The 20123-nt window shown below is 41.8% G+C and overlaps 1 protein-coding gene across 2 annotated transcripts in view; it reads left to right on the top strand.

Moving 5' to 3' along the window:
* The first annotated feature begins 9494 nt into the window (after positions 1-9494).
* CDC42SE2 (CDC42 small effector 2) overlaps positions 9495-20123 on the top strand; it is an 82285-nt gene continuing 71656 nt past the window's right edge. For both annotated transcript variants that reach the window (XM_014266503.3, XM_005486219.4), the window contains exons 1-2: positions 9495-9636; positions 10148-10213. The gene's annotated coding sequence lies outside the window, so the exon portion shown is untranslated. The remainder of the gene's footprint in view (positions 9637-10147; positions 10214-20123) is intronic.

Genomic DNA, 20123 nt, shown 5'->3' with positions numbered 1-20123 from the left:
CAATATCTGGAGAACATCCAGATCTAATTTAGAACCTGAATTATATTTACTATCGATTTAAAGCATAGATTGTTTTTAAATTTGTTCACCCAATCTTATCATGCTGTGCCTGTTTTTCCTTTGCAGTTACTCAGAGTCGACCAAGCTCTACTCAAATTGCTAATTAGCAGGAGCTGAATGCTTCTATTTAAAGGAGAAAATCAGGTGTGCATTCCTTCACTTTTTTTTCCCCACAGAAACTTAATTGTATGAGTTAGTGTGGTTGTTTCATTACTTTCACCTCAAATATTTTCTTTAAACAGTTCCAGAACAAGATGGAGGTAAGACCTCTGTGAGACAAGTTGTGAAGTCTGAATGTTCCGAAATTTCTGTGAGTGAATGGAAGGGAAGATGTTTCTCAGCACTGCAATCACTTCCTGCTGCGCTTCTGTTGATGTCCCACATAAAAAGGAGGTTCTGGGAGTACTTGCAATACAACAGAGAGCAATAAATATCAGTTAAAATAATTTTTGTGCCATCTGAAGTGTTTGTTATCATAATAAAATTTATTTAAAGTCTTGTCTCACTGAAGGCACACCTGATACGAATACCACGGCAGCAGGAAGGAAGCTTTGCTCATCTCACTCTCATTACACCAGTACCAGTTTACTGCACTGCACCTGCTGCTGCTGCCAGGGAGGGAGAGCCCTGAAGGCACAGCAGCAAACTGCTGCCACTGAGTGCTCAAACACTGCTGAAACCCACTTCCTCTGACACTTCTCAGGAAGGCATAATTGATTATCTTTTAGTTTGCAATGTACCATTTAACTCAAACAGCTGAACTGTTTTTCTTCCAGCCCAATTTCCGAGGCATTACATCCCCTTAGTTTAGAAATATGTTTGTATTTTCTTTTGTTCTTCAAAATAGTAAGATGGTACTTAATTCAGGTTAAATGTCATGATGCTCTGATATGTTAGACAGAAATGTTGCTATTGAGAAATCAGCAGTTACATCTGAGGAAAGCTTCCCACATTTTGCATGGTTTTTTGACAAAAGGAAATAAATTAATTATATAGTAATGGGAAAGAAAACAGCTGATTAAATGATGCTTTCTTAACTTTGTGCCACAGGGGAGAAAAGGCAGTTGCTCAACACACAGAGGAAATAGAGTTTAACAGAATGTTTGGATTACAGTATGATTAGATGGCAGATCTTATTGCCACTATATATTGCTACAGGTATAAAGTTGGAAAAAATGTATTCCGGCTGCCTATGGCAGGTGTGATTTTCATCCTATCAGTTGAGTAATTGGATAGACCCATTTTCTAGGCCAATTCTCCCAAATGCATAAATGTGAAAATAGAGATTTCTCTATAGCTATTTTCCTCTTATTTTATTTGCTCTCTTTCTCATTTTTGTGCTAGAGTTCTTCTTCTTCTTCCTTTTTTTTTTTTTTTTTGTGTCTGCATAAGTAAGGCTCTTATTACCTTAGTTCAAATTGTACATGCTGTAGCTATCTGTGCATTTATCATAAACAGGTAAATTCCCAGATTTGTAGACTGCAAGTTGAGCAAAAGAGGTAGCCCAAAATATAAGAGAAATACTGTCCAGGAGATGGAAACCAACACAATCTTGTTTCCCTTTTCTATACTGTGCAGAAATTACATAAATTACATAGTAGGGACTGACTGGATGTCTCCTGTGCAAGAAATACTTCAGTCATTAGACATTTTACCACACACTGGGGAATCAATTGCATGATAGAAAGTCTAAGAAATTAGAATACATGCGTTATAAAATTAATGGAAGTACTGTTCTCTTATTGATAGTCCATCTTAGTCATATTTCAACCTACATGCATACTTTTGTCTTCTTTTGTAATTTTGGCACAGACCAAGATATCTCTTCCCTTTGCAAATTGGAGACTAGCATTCAGAATGCATACTAACATCCATTTCATCTTCAGGAAATTGTTCTCTTACACCATTGTCAATGTTATTTGCTATCAGTGGGCTTGTTTGGTTTAGGAATGAAAAGGCAGGTGTTTGGGTGCAGGCCTGTGCAGACACCCATGCCCTGTTGTGGCAAATTCTGTCTGACAGTGCAGCTGGACGTGCAGATCTGCACCTTCCCCAAGAATGAATCAGGTAAGCTGATGGCAAATGATAAAAAAACCTCTGTAACTTCACACACACATTTTCTGAGGCATGAATAGCAGCTGAATTTAATTTTTGAGGTGACTGCTCTGGCTTGACATGAGATTTTCTGAAAGACTCACAATTCTGCTCGCAGTTAGTAGGATTCTTGTTATAGGAAAATCTAAGCAGTTATCCAAGCACATCAACCATTTCTGTTGTGAGCCCCACCTCTTTTGACCTGTACTGTGGACATTAAATAAACACCTCTACTCATCACTGTCTGACATCTCAGTTGCAAGTTCAAAGCATATGCTTCAGGCTTATAGTCACTGTTCAGATGCTGAGGGCGGTTGTTTTCTTCTCATGAATATGAATATCCTGTTCAAAATAAATGTTGGCAATCTGTGGCGGACTAGGACTGAAAACAATTCCAAATAAATCTAGCAGGTTGTCAAGAGATCAAAAATACCATCAGTGTATGAGCTGATGCAACTTACTGCAAGTTACATAAACCAGGAAGGCATTTTAATGGTGTGATTGATGGCACAGCAAATACTACAGCAAGAGGCTTTTAGAGTTAACCCATCATTTAGGTTACCTTTCCATCAGCTGAATAAGATTCTATTCACCTGCCTAACATTAAATAATTAAACTTAACTAGCGACTATAAACAGCGTAGGAGAAGAAAAACAAAATCAAAGATACACTGTATTTTGTAAGGTGGGATTGAACATGAAAGCCCCTAGTATAAAGAAACTGTACCCAAACATATACAGCCCTCTGTTAAGACCTGAAATTTTTTACAAGGCGAAAAAACTGTTCTCACTAAAGAAAGTGGTATGTCTTCCACTAAGTCATTCAAGTTTTAAGGTCATGATCAGACTGAGGTAATTCCCTGTGTTTAAGAACCAGGGAACATTTAATGGATATGACAGAAATAATGAAAGAAGCATAAAATAACCTTCACACTGGATACACCATCCCATTTTACTTCTTAGAAGTCAGAAATAGAATTATTCTGAATGTACAGGGAATGATGGTTTCGTTTTGATGTTCCTTTCATTTTGGTGATGGGGCAGAATGGGTTCAAACAGCTAGAAGTATGAGAAAGCAATGGAGGTTTATATTGTTATTAGATGAAGGCTTCACAACTTGTCGTTAATCCTCAGTTACACTAAGCTGGTTTATTGCAGGGAAAGGTAGATTTCATAGTGATTAGAATGCGAGTACACCTGGTTTGCAGTACAGAACAGGGTTGGTGCAGTTGCATTAGAAAAAAACCACAAATGAGTGAAAACTCAGCATTCATGAAAATGGCAATTCAAAAAGAAAAAAAAATGTAGCAGGAAAATTAACTCAAAGAACTTAATCCATGTCAGCTTTCAAGAAAAAAAAGTGCTGGCTGGATGCAAAAAAGTCAGAGGAGTTTTTCCCAGACAAATACGTTTCCTTGGAAAATACTTGAACCTAGCAAGCAGCGCTAATGAGATAAGTCTGTAAAACTCTCTGCACCATTAGCAAGGCACTAGGAATATTAACAGCAAGAAAAAGTAGATGTCACAAAGGACTCCAGAGTGTTTCCTCCTATTCCCAGACTATCCTACCTGTTTTTATGGTAGCATATGTAAAATGCAAAGACTGCTCTTTACTGTGCCTAATGGAATGCCCAATCTATGGTTAACCCAGCAAAACTGTACTTTCATAAGCCGGAAACCGAAGTTAATCCCTAGAGCTTCAGAAATAATAATGATTTTTAAAAGTGTGGAAATATTTATAATTTGTATCACAATAGCAAGTAGAGAAGCCAAAGAAATTGTGAGTTGCTTAATACTGGGCAATGGGCAAACATAGCACAAACACCACAGAAATATGCAACCTAAACAAACCAGACAGCCAGAGGGTAAGAGAGGAAACAAAGATGCATGCTAAATAATTACAAATTTCCAAAGCCAGAATAAAAATCAAAGGAAGTTACCAAAGAAAACATATTAGAAACCTAATTACCATCAGGGTTCTTGCAAGTGTAAAAAATGCTATTGTTCCTGGAGTTTCATTTCTGTCAGAAAAAAAGGACAATGAACGAAGGTATGCAGATATTTCATTGCACACTCACAATGAAGCAACTATATCACTGCAGCTACTTAGCAAAGCTCCTTTCTGATAGAAACAGTACTATTATCTGGGAAAATCCCATTGGATTTCCATGTGGTGAGTTTCTTTTGTTTAAGGATCTTTATTTTATTATGCAGAAAAGCTCTGAGCCATTTTGCCAAGTTCAGGTCTTTACATGTTGAGTGAGAAGTTACTGAGTCAAGAAGACACACATTCTTTTCCATTCTCCCCACAATTTTGTTGTCAGTAGTAAATCTGCCTCACACTACTTGGTGAAAGGGCACCTCAGGTGGTGTTTCAGTTGTCTGGATCTAATTCAGAAAAATACATATACTAGCTATAAAGCCTTAAGGGAGCACACATGGTGCATCAGCTTCCACATGGGTAGTTATCAAGCCACATACAGGGACTTGGATGCAAAGCACATACAGATTAAGAGATTTTGTTGGGACTTCTAGAGGAAACTTCTGCCTCTTCTGGAAAAAAAGCCCAAGTTTTTTCCTTACCCTGGCTTGTTCATAGAGAACCAATTAGAGGAAACAGTGGAAAGTGAATATCCTCAGCAGCTTCCTCTTTTACCCTAAAAGGAGGCAAGCAAGGAGATAGCCTTTCTGCTCCAGCCCCACCACCCCCATTCACTGGGCTGAGCTGCCCTTAAGACTGGGAGCTGTGACTGCAGACTCCTCCTGCAAGGGCCACGAACAGTCCCTTGCAATAGACTGAGCAGTCAGTGCACAACACATTGCCTCTTGAGCGACATTAACAGACTGCACTTCTGGGTCCTTGCCTCTGGCAGCTGCAGAACAACGCAAGTTTGCCTAGGCTGCCATCACGAATCACAGAATCAGCAATCATTTAGTTCGGAAAAGACCTCCAACATCACGGAGTCCAGCCTTTGGACTGATCACCACCTTGCCAACTAGATCATGGTACTGAGTGCCATTCCCAATGGTTTCCTCAACATCTCCAGGGATGGTGATGCCACTACCTGCCCGAGCAGTACATTCCAATGTTTAACAACCCTTTCCATTAAAAAAATCCTTATGAAGGTATGAGGGTAGACAGTTGCCACAGGTGAGAAATGCAGCTATGGTCAGCTAATGGAACTCAGTGAGTAGCTATCTTGATGACTTTTAACTGCTGATACAGACCTTCACTGACCTGTACATGGCTACATCAGAAATGGAGGAATCCTGTTGTGTTCATGAGTGTTATACCCACACACTACTATTTAGTCATAATTAGTGTGTACATTTTATTGCTCATTCAAAAAAGGAGACAACACATTTTTAAATTTGGAATTATGAGATTATTTTTCCCTTTTAAAATCAATCTTTTATTTTTTCACACATATCATCAATCCCAGCAATGATAGATGTTTCTATCTGGTTGTTTTTGGTGTGTTAACTAGCAAGCATTCTGGACCACAGAGTAGGAAAAATATAATTTACCAGGAAGGGTTCATATAAATGTTGAATTATTTCTGCCTGATCATTTCTTTCAGGCTTTGGCATGAAGCACTGAGGACAGCAGGAGAGGAAGAGGATTCTGAAAGATAAATCTTGTCTATCTTTGGATATCTTTGGATATGGGAGAAGTAATTAGTAAAAGTAGTCAGTAATACAGGTAAGACTGTCACTGAAGAAAGAAATCACTGAAGGAGAATTGTCAGTGTTTAGTCAGAAGGACATGAGATACTTGGAAAGTGGTAAAGCACCCTGACTGCACTTTTGAGGAACTAACCATAATAAAACAGAATTAAAAACTGTTGGTGAGAGCACATTTGTCCAACAGAGTTCAATCTTCTGAAGGCTTGAGTTCACTTGCAAGCACGGCTGGCTCTGTGCACAGTTCATTCTCACACACACCATGATTAGCACTTTGTCAGCAATGATGGCAGCTGAACACATACCACTACTGCCAGAAGAAGCCTGGCACACGACTGTCCTCTGACAAGCATTTGGCATATGCTCTCACAATGCAGATGAATCTCCTGACTCTGCTGCTAGACCTGATCTGAAGGGGCTGGCATCTTACAGGTTTGTGCTGCTGGCTACACAAAGTCACTTTGGGCACACCAGTGTCTGTGGAGACACATGACAGTGGAGAGGCCTGAAACTCTGAAGTGGTACCAGAAGTATCTAACACAGACGACTGTAGATGCACTTGACATATCTCTGTTATTTGAGAGGAATTGCTGTGGGGAACAGCTGAAACTGTGTGTTATCACAGCACTTGATGAAAATGTCACAACTCTTTAGAATATAATGGTACTACTTATGTAGGCAGTCCTTCGGGATATCATTACTGTGCTAGCAGTTTTGGCCAAAGATTTTATGATGTTTCTGCAATTCACCTGCTCCTGCATGAAATGTAACCAATAAAAACTGGAAGTTCTTACATCTCATACCTTAAATGTACAATATAGAAACAACACATTGCATGGTGTTCCCCTTATTGGCTCATATGCTTATGAAACCAGATATTTCTGCTGATGTTTTATGTGTAAATTTGCTTACTCTCAACATTTCCGTGTAAGTACACATTATTTTCAGCACAAATTCAACAAAATAATTCAATTTTAGCATGTCTTTTTTCAACATTGCTTTGCTCCTTCTCACAATAGCTTCTTATGAGTGGAGTCCTGAGAAACAGAGCTTGAGAAAAAAATGAACTTGTGGTTTTAAACTAACTGAATCTACACCAAAATTCTGGATTAAGTTTCTGGTTTTACCACATACTATAGATATATGACCTGAGGCAAGGTATACTGTCTCTTTATTTCTCATCTTGAAAGCAGGGATAATAGTTTCTCTACCTAACAGGATTCTTATGAAGTAAAATCCATGAACAGTAATGATAACCTTCAGCAGAATGGAAATAACAACTGCAGCTGTTCTTTGCAGACCTAAAATAAGGCCAAGTGCCATGCCCGGCACTTGGGTCTCAGCAAACCCCTGCAGCACTACAGGCTGGGGGAGACACATGCTTGGCAAAAAGAGACCTGGGGATGCTCATTGTGAGCTGGCTCAGTGTGAGCCATCATGTGCCCAGGTGGCCAAGAAGGCAGTGGCATCTGGGCCTGAACCAGAGCAGTGTGGCCAGCAGGACAAGGGTGTGATCATCCTCCTGTACTTGGCGTGGCTGAGGCTGCACCTCGAGTCTGGTTCTGAGCCACTCACTTTAACAAGGACATTGAGCTGGTGGAGGAAAGGGCAACAAGGCTCATGAAGGTCTAGCAAACGTGTTATGAGGAGATGCTGGGGTACCTGGGTTTGTTTAGTCATGAGAAGGCCCAGGGGAGACCTCATTGCTCTCTACAACTCTCTGAAAGGAGGCTGTAGTGAGGTGGGAGCTGGTCACTTCTACTGTCCCTGCAGTGAGAGGATCAGAGGAAATGGCCTTCAGCTGAGACAGAAGAAACAGATTAGATATTAGAAATTTTTTTTTCACTATTAGGACATGCCACACATTGGAATAGGTGTGCTGGGAGGTGGTGGAGTCACCATCTCTGGAGGTGTTTAAGAGGCATCTGGATTCAGTGCTGGGTGATGTGGGTGAATGGTTCAGGGCTTACAATGGTAGTACTGGGATGATGGTTGGACTTGACAATCTTAGAGGTCTCTTCCAGCCTTGATGATTCTAGGGCTCTAAAATAAGGGTGTTCATCTTCTAAAGACACACAGCAAAAACACCATCTGCAGGGCACTGAGCTGAAACTGGTTTTCAGTGACTGACTCTTGAATGGAAGATCAGTGTCAGGGTATGCCTGATGAAGGCACTTCTCACACCATGTCCTTCTGAAGGCAAATTAGACATAAGTATATTGGTGGGCACAAAGCCCTCTCAGAAAAATATCCAAAAATGTAAAAACACAGCCTGAAGAAATAATAAGCCATAAATATGTTGACAATAAAAAAAAAGTATCTGGCACGTTTTTCACTTTAACTCATGACACCGAATGAGCGGCACGATGTGCAAAACCAGGAAAAGTCGTGCACAGGAGAGATGGAAGCCTAACTCTGTAAAGAACTATGGATTGGCAGCAACATAGTGTCACCAGGTATAGCTTCCAGCCATAATTCTGCATCTAGCAAGGAATATCTGATATTGTAGGTTTGTCGTGTTTCATATTTGAGTCATGCTTGCCACCTTCAGCACTTTCCCCTTATTTTTCACTATGGTGAAAAATCAGACCTTTTCACCAAGGTATGATTTGTTGGAACGGAGCAGAGATAGCTCACTTTGAGAGTCGCAGGGGCACCATACCTATTTTGAATCAGTAAACCAGCTACAGGTGCGGAGAACCCATGATGACTCACCACCTCTCTGGGAGCAACTGAAATGACTGCCGGGGGAACGGGGGATGTAGGACCCTGGAATGTTACCGACAGGTAGAGTAGGCTTGTTGCCTTCAACAGCTGGGGGTCAGAAGATCCCCTTCTCATTTCCTTGTCCGACCACAAGCACATCAGCTTTCGTGACCTGCTTTCCGCCACCCCTTAAGGCCGTGGCGATGCCAGCACATTCTGGCTGGGAAAGGGTCCCTGCGCTGCGGTGGGCAGCGAGCCCCAGACGGCGGCAGCGGAGCGGGCCGGACCGGGCGCGCCGCGGAGCGGGCGGAGGTTGGCCGGCGCGGAGGCGGCGGAGGAGGAGCGGGCGGCACAGCGATAGCGCTGACGGGCAGCGGCAGCCGCTCTTTGTCCCCTCCCCTCCCCGGCGCGCCCAGCCCAGCCGGCAGCGCGGAGCGGAGCGGAGCGGGCCGGCCCGGGGATTCCCTCCCCCGCCGCCGAGGTCGCCATCTTCACCCCCGAGCTCGCCTCGGACGCTGCCGGCCGGGCTCCCGGGGAGCCGCCGGGAGCCTGCGCCGCGCCTTTTTGCTGCATGTGACGGGCGGGCGGTAGCGGCCTCCTCCGCGGATCTCGGCTGCGTCCTCCTCCGCCCCCAGCGCGGCGGGGAGGGGGCGCGGGGCGCCCGGCAGCGGGAGACGGAGGTGCCGGGGCGCGGCGGGCACACAAAGGAGCGGGCGCCGCCGTGGGCAGCGGTGAGTGGCGGGGCAGGGCTGTGGGGTGCCGCGCTAGTCGCCCTGCCCCGTACCTGCCGGTGGGCTGGGCAGCGGCCACTCCCTTTCCCGGGGGCCCGCTGGGAGCCATGGCGGGGGTTGCGTTGCGCAGCCGCCGGGGACCGCCGGTGTTTTCCGCACCGCCGGCGCCGCGGCCGGGCAGCGGCGAGCGAGGGCCGAGCGAGGTGCCCGGGGGCGGCGGGGCCCGTGCTGGGCGGGGCGATGCGGGGGAGGCTCCGGCCGCGCCGCCTCGGGAGCGGGCAGTGCCGCGGGCGCGGCGGGTGATGCTCAGCCGCGGTCGCGCTCGACGCTCGGACAAAGAGGAGCGAGCCACAAATTTCCTGGTGGGCGAAAAAAAAACCCCAGTCAAACAAACAAAAAAACAAACCAGAGGGGTTTGGGTTTCCTGGATTTTGTGGGGTTTGTTTTCTGGATTTTTTTTGGTTGGTTGTAAGGCTTTTGGCGGCTGGGCTGGAAGGCTTTTGGTTCTCTTTTAATGCCGTGCGCCCCCGGCCCGTCCCCCGAGCGTGCGGCGGCGGGGCAGGTGCCGCGGCGGGCCCGGGCCTGGGGTCGCGCTGCGGCCGGCGCAGAGCGTGGTGCCGCGGCGGGGATGCCGCGACGCCGCCGAGGTGCCCGGGCGGCGTGCCGGGCCCCGGGGAGCGGTGTAAGGCCCTCCGGCCGGGGTAGCAGGGAGCTGGGGTGCGACAGACAGCAGGGATTGTCGTGCGCGTCTAGAGAGGTAAATTCGCGTTTAACAGCTGCTGTTTGAAATGTGGCGCTTGGCTCTTGGGGTGAGCGTGTGGTTTTCAGGCAAATCCTCCCTGTGCGCTTACCAGAATTGTAACTCTTCCGTAGGAGAGCGTTCCAGGAGAACGTGAAGCCCTGTGACATTTAACTCTGAAGCTGGATATGCATTAAACTGTAAGTTTTCCGGTTTTGTTTCTGAACTTGCATTGATGAATGGAGTGATTATTTCATGTCTGCGAGATAAAAACTTGAGAAATAATTTAAGTGAGACCCTAGGCAGACTTTTCCCACACCTGTTACGTATATATGTCTCTTCTAGACTGCAATAACTGGTTAAAAATAAAAAAAATAAAGAAAATCTGGGAAAAAGTGATGCCTTAAATGCTTGCTTTAGGTATGGTTGTGAGATGGATCTTACTTAATCCTCTAGGGCTGACAGTCATCTTTTAGACTTAAATCAGTGTATAGGAAATACCGGTAACTGTAATACTAATGTGTTTCCCTACATTTGACGAAAATAACTGAGATTAGATGCTGCTTTTTCCTCACTCATACGGCATATTTAGTCAAATATTTTACTTAGATGATCTGATTAATAGCAGCTCGTTGAAGGTATAGATATGTTTCTGAGCTGTTTTTTACCGTGTTAAAATACAGATGCATTTTTGAAAGATGTAATCAAATATTAAATTTCTACTGTAATACTGTAATGGGGCTTTTTGAAGGGTGAAAAGGGCTGTTGTAGATGGAATTGCAGGAAGTGCTCAAGCAAATGACTACAACCACTAATAAAATAAGTAGCAGATCAAACAAGCAATGAGATAATTTAGTATATACATAAATTCATTATATGTCAATAGCTATATCACTGTCTTTTAAATTTGGGTTCTCCCATTAGCTTGAGTGAGAAGCTGGAACCTGGATAGAACTGTCTGGGCATCTAAAGGGATTTTACTAACAAATATGAGTTATTCAGTGTTCAAGACACTGGTGAATTTTCTGTGTATCTAGGCCAGAGTTTTATAGCTTAAAAATTACATCACACAGTCCATATAATGTTATATGGCATTTGTGCACCAGAGGAACAAAGCACTCCGTTGTTTTGTGTAGCTTGTACATAAATATTACTGTTAAATTATCTTTTGTTCTGTTTTGCAAAAAAATAATTGTCAGTTTACTTGTGCTGTCATATAACCAAACAAAATAAATTTATTTTGAAGCTTGCTAGCAATTCTGATGCTGCGAGTGTTTTGGAAGTTCTGTGGTAGTGTGGTGGTCTGTTGGAAGTCTTGAGGACATGGTGGCTGGTCACAATAGGGAAAAGACAGAAATGTTTCAAATATCCCATCAAGGGAAAAAAAAAGTTGAGCTGATTTAGAATCAGAAAAAGGAGATGAGAAATTGAATATGTAGTCCAACTTACTTTCTGTATATTTTACTGTGCCTTTTTTAACCTGTATATCAGAGGTTTCTTTATGGTGATAAAATATTAGCCCTAAAATGGTTTCAAAAAAATCAGATCATGTTCCATAGAGTTGTTACAGCAAAAAGAAGGATTAAATGTCTCATTTAATCCCTTTGCCCAGCAAGAAGTTGCTTTCCTAGGAGCAGTGGTTCTTGGTGGTGAAATACTGCTAATCAGCAGTTGTTGCTGTAATTGATTGTCCATGGCAGAGGAGTCCATGTAACACCCATTAGCTTGAGCAAGCTTGCACGAACCCTGGAGGTACTTGTGCCAGACCTTTTGACCCTGAGGTGGAGGTGAAGGGGCTTCTTTTTTTGCCTCTTGAGTTTCTCCTCACTGGAATTACAGTGCACTTTTAGAAAAATACTTTTTCCTTTACACCACTGACAAGGAGAACATATTTCATTCTGTGATACACCTTTGAGGTGACAGTTTTCCTGAAGTTCAGGATTATACTTTCAAACTATTAGGAATAGCACTGAGATACTTCCTCTGCTTCATGTGATTTTTAGACCTACCTTTTAGGCATGAAGCATAATGTGGAATTAAATGACAGTAATGGAAAAAAAAGAACCCTGGTGTTGAAGTACTCCCTTGAGATACTGCCCAGATGAGGGTTTTTTTAATTGTTGTTACTTTATTTTCAGTGAACTTAGCTTGACAAATTAAATGTAAACTTAGCATACCATAGTGCTAAGGAAAATCTTGTGCCAGTCTGTTTTGCATACTCCATCATGTTTCATTTTAGAAACCTACTGGGTTCTGGTCAGTGTCAGTGAGTGCTTGGATAGAATTCGAGTGAGACTAATTTTCACTTTTGAGTGATATACTTTGCCTATTCAAATCAGTTTTCAGCAACTCAGTTGCAGCTCTTGATTACACTTGACAGCCTGAGTTCAGGTAGTGAATAGCAGTTTATCATGTAATTCATTAGTGCAATAAGTGCATTTCCTAGCTATGATTCTAGCAAGCATTACAGACTGTTGCCTTACATAAACAGATGTAAGCACTTATCTTTGGTCACCGCCTTACCCCTGGGTGTGTGTTCCTCGTCCTATGCCTCTGTGTGCCTGTAGATAGAGATGAGGGCTGGTGTGGCCCTTGTTCCCTGTGCCATGTTCATTAAAATGTGTTTGCTGCTGCCATAACTGTTTAATATTAGCCATCTTGTGTCTCCTGGTTTTAATACCGGCCTTGTATTGTGTAGTGCCTAAAAGAGTTTTAGAGGAACTTGGGGTGTTGTGAAAGTGTTCGTCACTGTCTTCATACTTTAAAAGGGGGGAGAATTGCTTTCTAATGTGTTCTGAAGGACTGTAGACAATTGACTGCTGAAACATGAATGCCTGTCTCCAGTCCAATTTTATCAATGCTCTGAGTATACTTAGCAGGGTTGACTTGAAGGAGTTATTTTTTATATTACAGCTGCTGTATTACTTTTGTGTTAAAAAGTACTGAAGCAAAGTGTTTATCACTGCGCAAATAAATTATTTTATTTTTTGAATAGACTAGATGTAGATGCACTAGAAAAGCAGGCACATGCTGTTCTTTTCTGTAGCCAAGCCTCGGAGGAAAATGAAGGAGAGAGGGGGAGGAGGAATACTGCTCTGAAGGATGCTGAACTTGAGATGGGTGGATTGGATTAATTTTTCTTTAAAGGAAATCAGTTGATCTGAAGAGAGGCTTTTGAGCATTCACAGTCACTTAAAGGTTTCATGTTATTTTGATGAAGCAAGTCTGTCTTGCATGATGAGCGTCTCATTTTATTGTATGACTAGCAATGATAAGAATTGATGATGAATTCAAGGAAGAGGCAACCTGAGGCAATTGAACATGGGTAAAAGAGCAATCAAACAGCTGCAGTGAACATGTTTAAGTGGGGGCTTCACATAAAGGGCAGATTGAACAGGAAGTTTAGCAGCGAGAAGGCTGCCTCTTAGTAGCAACGTGAATGTAGGAAAATTAGGCTGGTGAGCGTCCTACAAGAGGGTTTTGGCTCAATGCCCATTACATAGATGGGTAGCTCTGCCTGAGGACTCCTTTGGTCTTTCTCAAATTGAATGTTTTGTGTGGTTAGAAGTGGATGTGCAAGACGAAATTACTAGACCAGGGGTAGTTGTAAGAGGAACAGTAGTTTCTGTTGACTGCTTCACCTCAACAACAAGGGGGAGAAGAGCTGCCTTGTCCATATAGAAAGCAAAGTTAAGGGGGTGCAGACCTCCTTCAAAGCAGTCTTACGTATTCTTTGTCAGTTTCACATCAGCAGAATGTCTTAGGACAGGGGTGTAAGGAGGAAGACATAAGGTGTAAATGAAATTGTTGGCAGGTTTTGCAGGCTTCTTCCTGAAACATAACTGAACTATATTAATTTCCTCTTCTAATTTAGTTCATTTTCTGCCCAGTCAAATTTGCAGTATTTGCTGTGAGACGTCAGAGGGAGAGCTGCTGGTGTGACTCTTGTGGATGTCTTGTGCAGGGCTAGGAGTTGGACTTGATTATCCTTGGGCATCCCTTCCTACTCAGCATATTCTGTGATACCTTCTATCTGCACGTGCATTAGGGAGGAGGCAAGCTGCTGCTAACTGCACTGCCTGAAGAGCTAGGAGCTGCTGCGCAGCTTGCTTCTGTGTTACGGCTAAACAATATTCAACAAACAACTGAAATGGCTCTCTGTTGTGTTCGAAGGTTTACCTATTCTGGTACTGTTGAAAGCAGGGATCGTATTATAGGCTGACATCTAGTCATGTCAAAAGTCTATTGAATTGCAGTTACCTGAGCCCTTGATCTGACTCCATACTTATTAGAAAAGAGTTATCTCAGTGCTTCACTGGACAGTTTGAATCCTTTCCCCACCATGCACAGATTGTAACAGATGTGTGCTGGCCTGTGATGAGGGTTTTTTTGCATTGTATAAGCTAGTGCCTCTGTGTTGGGGAAGAGGTGCTGGAAGAAAAATTGCAGTTCATCTTTATAGAAAAGGAGAAAGTTTGTTCCCAACAGTAAGGGGCTTGTAATGCTGGGAGGGTATTTATTGCACATGGAGATGACCACTCTCATCTAATAACTTTTCACAGCTAAACAGTTAGAGTGCCTTGAAGTTGCACTTTAGGCAAGCAGTGATAAAATATTGTAAGTATCTCTATCTATTTAGGCTAAAAGAGGGAGCTATTTGTTTTATCAGTGCATGAACAGTACAAGGGCAAAACTGGGCATGAACCCAGTAACTGATTACAGACTGCGTCATGGTTTGCTGGGTATTTTTGAATCTTGTACTTTTTTACAAATTGCTGTACAACTCAACCTGTTTTTTTCTAACTGTATGTGCCTTGAACTTTATCAGTTATTACAAAGAGTTCGAAAATGTTTCCTTAAGAAAATTTTTTTTCACAGAATAGAAAGCATGTTGTCACCAAAGCCTCCCCAGTTAAAATCCAAATTGTCCTCATAAAAGAAATAAATATTTGCCTTCACAGAGGTTTGTGAACTCTGTCTTAAAGTTCTGGCATATCATTGTATGGGCTTTATATACTTTTCCCACGCTTCATTTTTGGAATGGGGCATTCTAATCATCTTTTTTGTACTCACTCACTGAATTTGGAGACCAGCTGTTTAAATCTCTTGCAAAAATAGGACTTTTCCAGTTTGCAGCTGGCTTCCTTGTCAAAACAGTCATGCTGCTTAGTACTGAAATATTATATGCAGAAAGTGTCTTGTTACATTTATTGGTTGCTTTTATCTTGCAGCTCATATTCAGTAAGTCTTGTGCTGTCTGATAACACCTCTTTTAATTGGCCCCATGTGACGTAGCTATTAGCATCAAACATCAGTTGATAGAGGAATTCCACCTACTCCTTTAAAGCTTCCTGAGAACAATTTTTCACTTGAGCTCAACTACCTATTTCTTCTCTTGACCCTGCAAGTGAATGGTATCTTGCCCTGGTATATTTGCACTGAAGTTCTTTTCTAGTAAGCTGAGTTTTATAAGGTTTGTTCTGCCTTGATATAGTTTAAAAAAGCCTAAAATTGATGTGAGAATGTAGTTTCAAGTTAAGTAGTCCTGCTCACTTGAACTGTATAAACAGATTTTGAGATACAATAGGAGCTGTTTCCTTCAGCCAAAATTAGGTATAAGTATTTCAGAAATAGGAGTATACCCATTTTATTTGGTGTAGACATGTTCAGAAAGTCAGTGTACAGTGGACTGGATGAAGGGCTTAAAATGTGTATTTTAAGTAACATCTAAGGGTGGAAAAAGGGAGCAGGGAGTAGTCTTCACCAAATTACACCAAAGTGTTATTTTTGTTGTTCACGCACTCCTTGCTCATCTGATTGTTTTGGTTTTGTCCTCAAGCATATGTGAGGAGTAATTTGCAGAGGTAATAGAAAACTAAGCTTTGATGCATTCTGTTATTTTATTTCTTTTTGGTTGGTTGGTTTTGTCCTATCAAAAATTCATCCTGCACAAATGTTTAGGTGATGTGCTCACAGTAGGAGCATGTCACTGGTACAACCATGGTTTGCTACGTAATCAAGTCTTTATTTCAGTGTTGAAATAGGGACTGTTTTGAAAGTATAAATCTAGGTGTGTTCAGCTCTGCTATTTCTTATAATTGTACCTCGTTTTCTTCTAAGCTGTCTTGTAAATGGCGAAGCCTTGTGGTACTCTTCAAAAATCTTAGTTCATCTTGAGACTGCGAATTCACTGAGGTGGATTTGAAGGGGCAGTGTATCAGCACAGACAGTTTCACGTGTAGACCATCCTCTAGGGTCTACTGTATCCAAGCTGCTGTAAGCTTTTTCTGTAGAAGAATCTCTAAATCCCTGCACTGGTGCCTTTATTTTCCATGAATGATTGCAAAGTGGCACTTCCACTTAGCACAGGCTTTTCCCGGGAAGTCAGCAGGAGTGATGGCTCCTTTCAGCTCTAAAGCATTGCAGGTCAAACCCTGGCTATGACTAAATTAGTGGTGAAGCTTTCAGTGAGATTCTAAATTCATTGCAATTTAAGGTCTGCAGAGCAAGTTAACTGCATCTCTGCAAGAATGTGTTTGCAAGAGTGATCCTGGCCATCAACCAGCACTTATGGTGGAGTCATATTTCTTCAGTGGAATTGCAGATAGTTGTATCCAGAGGTGCTTACAAACCAAAGTGTGAGCATTATCAGTTTATATATAGAAAAATACAGGTACAGGAGGTTGTGGTGGATTTGTTTTTTAACGTATTTATTATTTGGTTGGGGCACAGTTGTCACCTTTGCTCCCAGTCCTTTGTCCTCTGTGTTGTCAGGATATATATGTATTCATTGTAAGATGATCCTTAAATCTTAAGATTATTTTATTATTATTTAGATCAGTTGAAAATTGTAATAGATAAAAGGAGACTGCATTAAGAATGATCCTACTTGGGAGAAACTCACAGCAGGCACAGACCTGTGATAGTCCAAACAAGTGTGCATTTTAGTGAAATAGTATGCAAATTAAGTATTCCATTAAAGAAAATGTGTTGTTCTGAAAGTGATTCTTCCACAGATTAGAGGGGGTACTCAAATATTCACAGAGGTAATGGATGATTCTAGATTGTTTTTTATACTGTTTATATGCTACGTCTTTTTTCAAATTCTTAAAATTTGTTCTTTTTCTTTCAAGGACTTTGTTTCTACTGGTTGAGATCATATTCAAGTATTTTTGTCAATGTTCTTCTGTACAGACAATTTTATCAAGCTATTTGTGACTTGGTGTCCTTTAAAACGTAACTTAATTTGTGTTTGCATCTATTCAAAGATGCTGAGGTCAAATGCTGTACTGTTCTGAAGTCCCAGGCAGCAAATTTTGCAGATCACTATGGTAATGTGCGTGTGGGCATGTGGGAGGAAGGCTAAAGCTGGAACCTGCATTAACAGAATCTGTTAATATTACATATGCTCAATGGCACTAGCACTGCTTGTTCTTTGACATGCATGTTCTTTGACTGCATGTTCTTTGGTTAAATAAAAACAAAGTAATATGACGGAATTAAAAGCCTCTATTATCTGATTTTTAATCTTTTTTTTCTTCTCTGTGTATGTGTGCTTCTGAAACAACTCTACTGAAATAAAATATAGGTAATTGTGGAATCTTCTTCTGTTCGGAAGTTGCAATTATGATCTTGTAAAGTAGCAAAGAAGCTCCACAATTTCTTTGTTCCCTCTCTGAGAACTTATGGATGGACTTAAAAGTCATTGTGTTACAGCTAGAGATATCTACCAAGAACACTTGCTACTCATAGTGCATGTCCTGGTGATTTCTGCCAAAGCATTGTGAATGTTTAAGTTGCTTGATTTTGGGTAAGCATATTTGGATTCTTCTGTACTTGCTATTGTTTTCTCAGATACAGAATTAGTTCTGAAGCATCAGAACTAATTCAGTGCTAGTTTGTTTTTTTTAATAAAGAAGAACTGTATTCTGTTCTGAAACTGATTCTTAATTGCCCTTAGTGCTGATTGCAGATAAACTTATAAATACCTATGAATTTGTTGGAAAAGTCAACAAGAGAAGAGTTAAAACTGACTTTTTGTCTGTTACTGTAGTCTGAATAAACTTGGAAAAATTGGGGACTTGGATGAAGAATTATTTATATTCCCCATTACTATATTGATTGTTGCAAGCCTCGAAGTAGGAGAAGAGTGAAGACTATGAAGGACGTAGAGGGGAAGCCACTCAAATAGGGGCTGAGGTCACTCAGTTTGCTGAGCCTGGAGGAGACTGAGGAGAGGCAGAGACCTCGTTGCAACTTCGTTGTGAGGGGTAGAGGAGCAGCATTGATCTCTGTGATGACCAGTGGCAGGACCTGAGGGTATGTGCTGTGCTAGGAGAGGTTCAAGTTGGATATTAGGAAAAGGTTTTGTGCTTGCTTCCTAAGGAAAAGGCTCCCTTAGGAAGTGGTCACAGCACCCAGCCTGACAGAGTCCAGAAGTGTTTGCACAGTGCTCTTGAGTGACTCTTGAAGCTGTCCTGTGCAGGGCCAGGAGTGGAATTATGATCCTTGTGGTTCCTTTTCAGTTCAGCACATTATATGAGTCTAAGAAATTTTAATTTTAAACTTACTAGTTTAAAAATACTGACCCACTGCTATTGGGAATTACAGGCATTGATATGGGTTCAAAATGCAGACCAAGTCATGATGTGACTTTTGTCACTGAGGGAGTGGGCTTCTTAACTATATCGTTGCATAGGTAGACCTTATAGCAAAACAACCAAGAAGGATCCAAGGATCCAAGTCGAGATGCTCTTGCTGCATCGGAGTTCAGGTGGGTCAGGAGGTTCACCAGAGCTGCCTTTGCCACCAGTAGAGCAGAGTTATTAGCCTGGCGTGACGTGAACATTCAGACTGTTCTTAACTTGGGAGGTCACCCGGAGATCTCAGCCATCTGTGTGTGCATTCACATTACTTGCTGCATTTTGTTTTTACAATGCTATTCACTTGTTGTACACGATCTGTCATAGTAATAACTCTTATTACTGTGATATTTTTCCTTCAAAATGCCAGGCCTCCTTTTGAGAGTGCAAGTGTGGGAAGTGATGGCTTTGACAGTCTTTGCCTTAGGAAAACAAGCTGCTTTTTCAAGGCTGTTTCTGCGGGGGCTGAACATCGCTGTGTACGCAGTGTAGTCATTTGTATATCCAGTGACTTGCTAGGTCCTTTTTTGCATTTTGAGGAGAAAGATACTTACCATGTACTAGACTATCTCTCTTTAAATGTCTTTAAAAGACAAAACGTGTCAGTCAGTAGGACTTTGGACAGTGGACTGTTGTAATTTTGGGTGGGATTGTTTTTCATTCCATCATTCCCTTGACCTGTTTCTGTTATGTACAGGATCTGTAGTCCCACACAGATTGATTGTCATCTGGGTGATTTAAAGCAGACAGATTTTTCATATTAGATTTTGAAGAAAAAATTCAAGTAAACTGCATCCTTTATCTGATGAATCAGTGAAGTTACTTATGTCAGGTTTTCAAAGTCTGTATTGGCAGGTGTGAAAACAGAGTACATGCTCTGAAAAGCATGCCACTAAATACACCTTCCTCCCACTGTTTAGAAAAAAAATAAAAGCCTTTATGGTAGTAAAATAATCTTGAGAAAGAAATACTAGTACATGGATACTTCTTCTTTCACTTTAGAAAGGTTTAGCCTCTCAAACTTTTTAATACCTACTGAGTTTCTCCATACTCAAAGTTCAGAGTGCCTAATTGAAGTGAAATACAAGGTTTCTCCCTTTATGTAGCTGAATTTCTGCACTTTGTGCTTCTTATCCCAGAGTATCTTTCTGTCTTCTCCCTAGTGTGTTCATATAGTGTTATGTGTTCATCTTCTAAAGCAAGCATGTTTGTCTCTGAGCCAAGGAATTTCATTAGAAAGAGGAGAAATAGGAAAGCCTGATGCCAGTATAGATTAACAGGACGTGGACACCAGTCTTCTGGGTGTCTGACCCCTCGTAGTTTCTGGGAGAATTATTTGCCTTTTTTTTCTGACTTGGGAGGTTTTCTGGAGGCCACCCAAGATAAATGCAAACATTGTGAAGTTTTGAAATGTCTTGGTGTTGCTTTCTTTTAAGGATCTCTTGAAAACAATGTTTGAGGTGAAGAA

This window comes from Zonotrichia albicollis, chromosome Z (assembly GCF_047830755.1).
Source record: "Zonotrichia albicollis isolate bZonAlb1 chromosome Z, bZonAlb1.hap1, whole genome shotgun sequence".
In the NCBI taxonomy this organism is placed as follows: Eukaryota; Metazoa; Chordata; class Aves; order Passeriformes; family Passerellidae; genus Zonotrichia; species Zonotrichia albicollis.
This window is presented reverse-complemented; position numbering and strand designations above follow the sequence as displayed.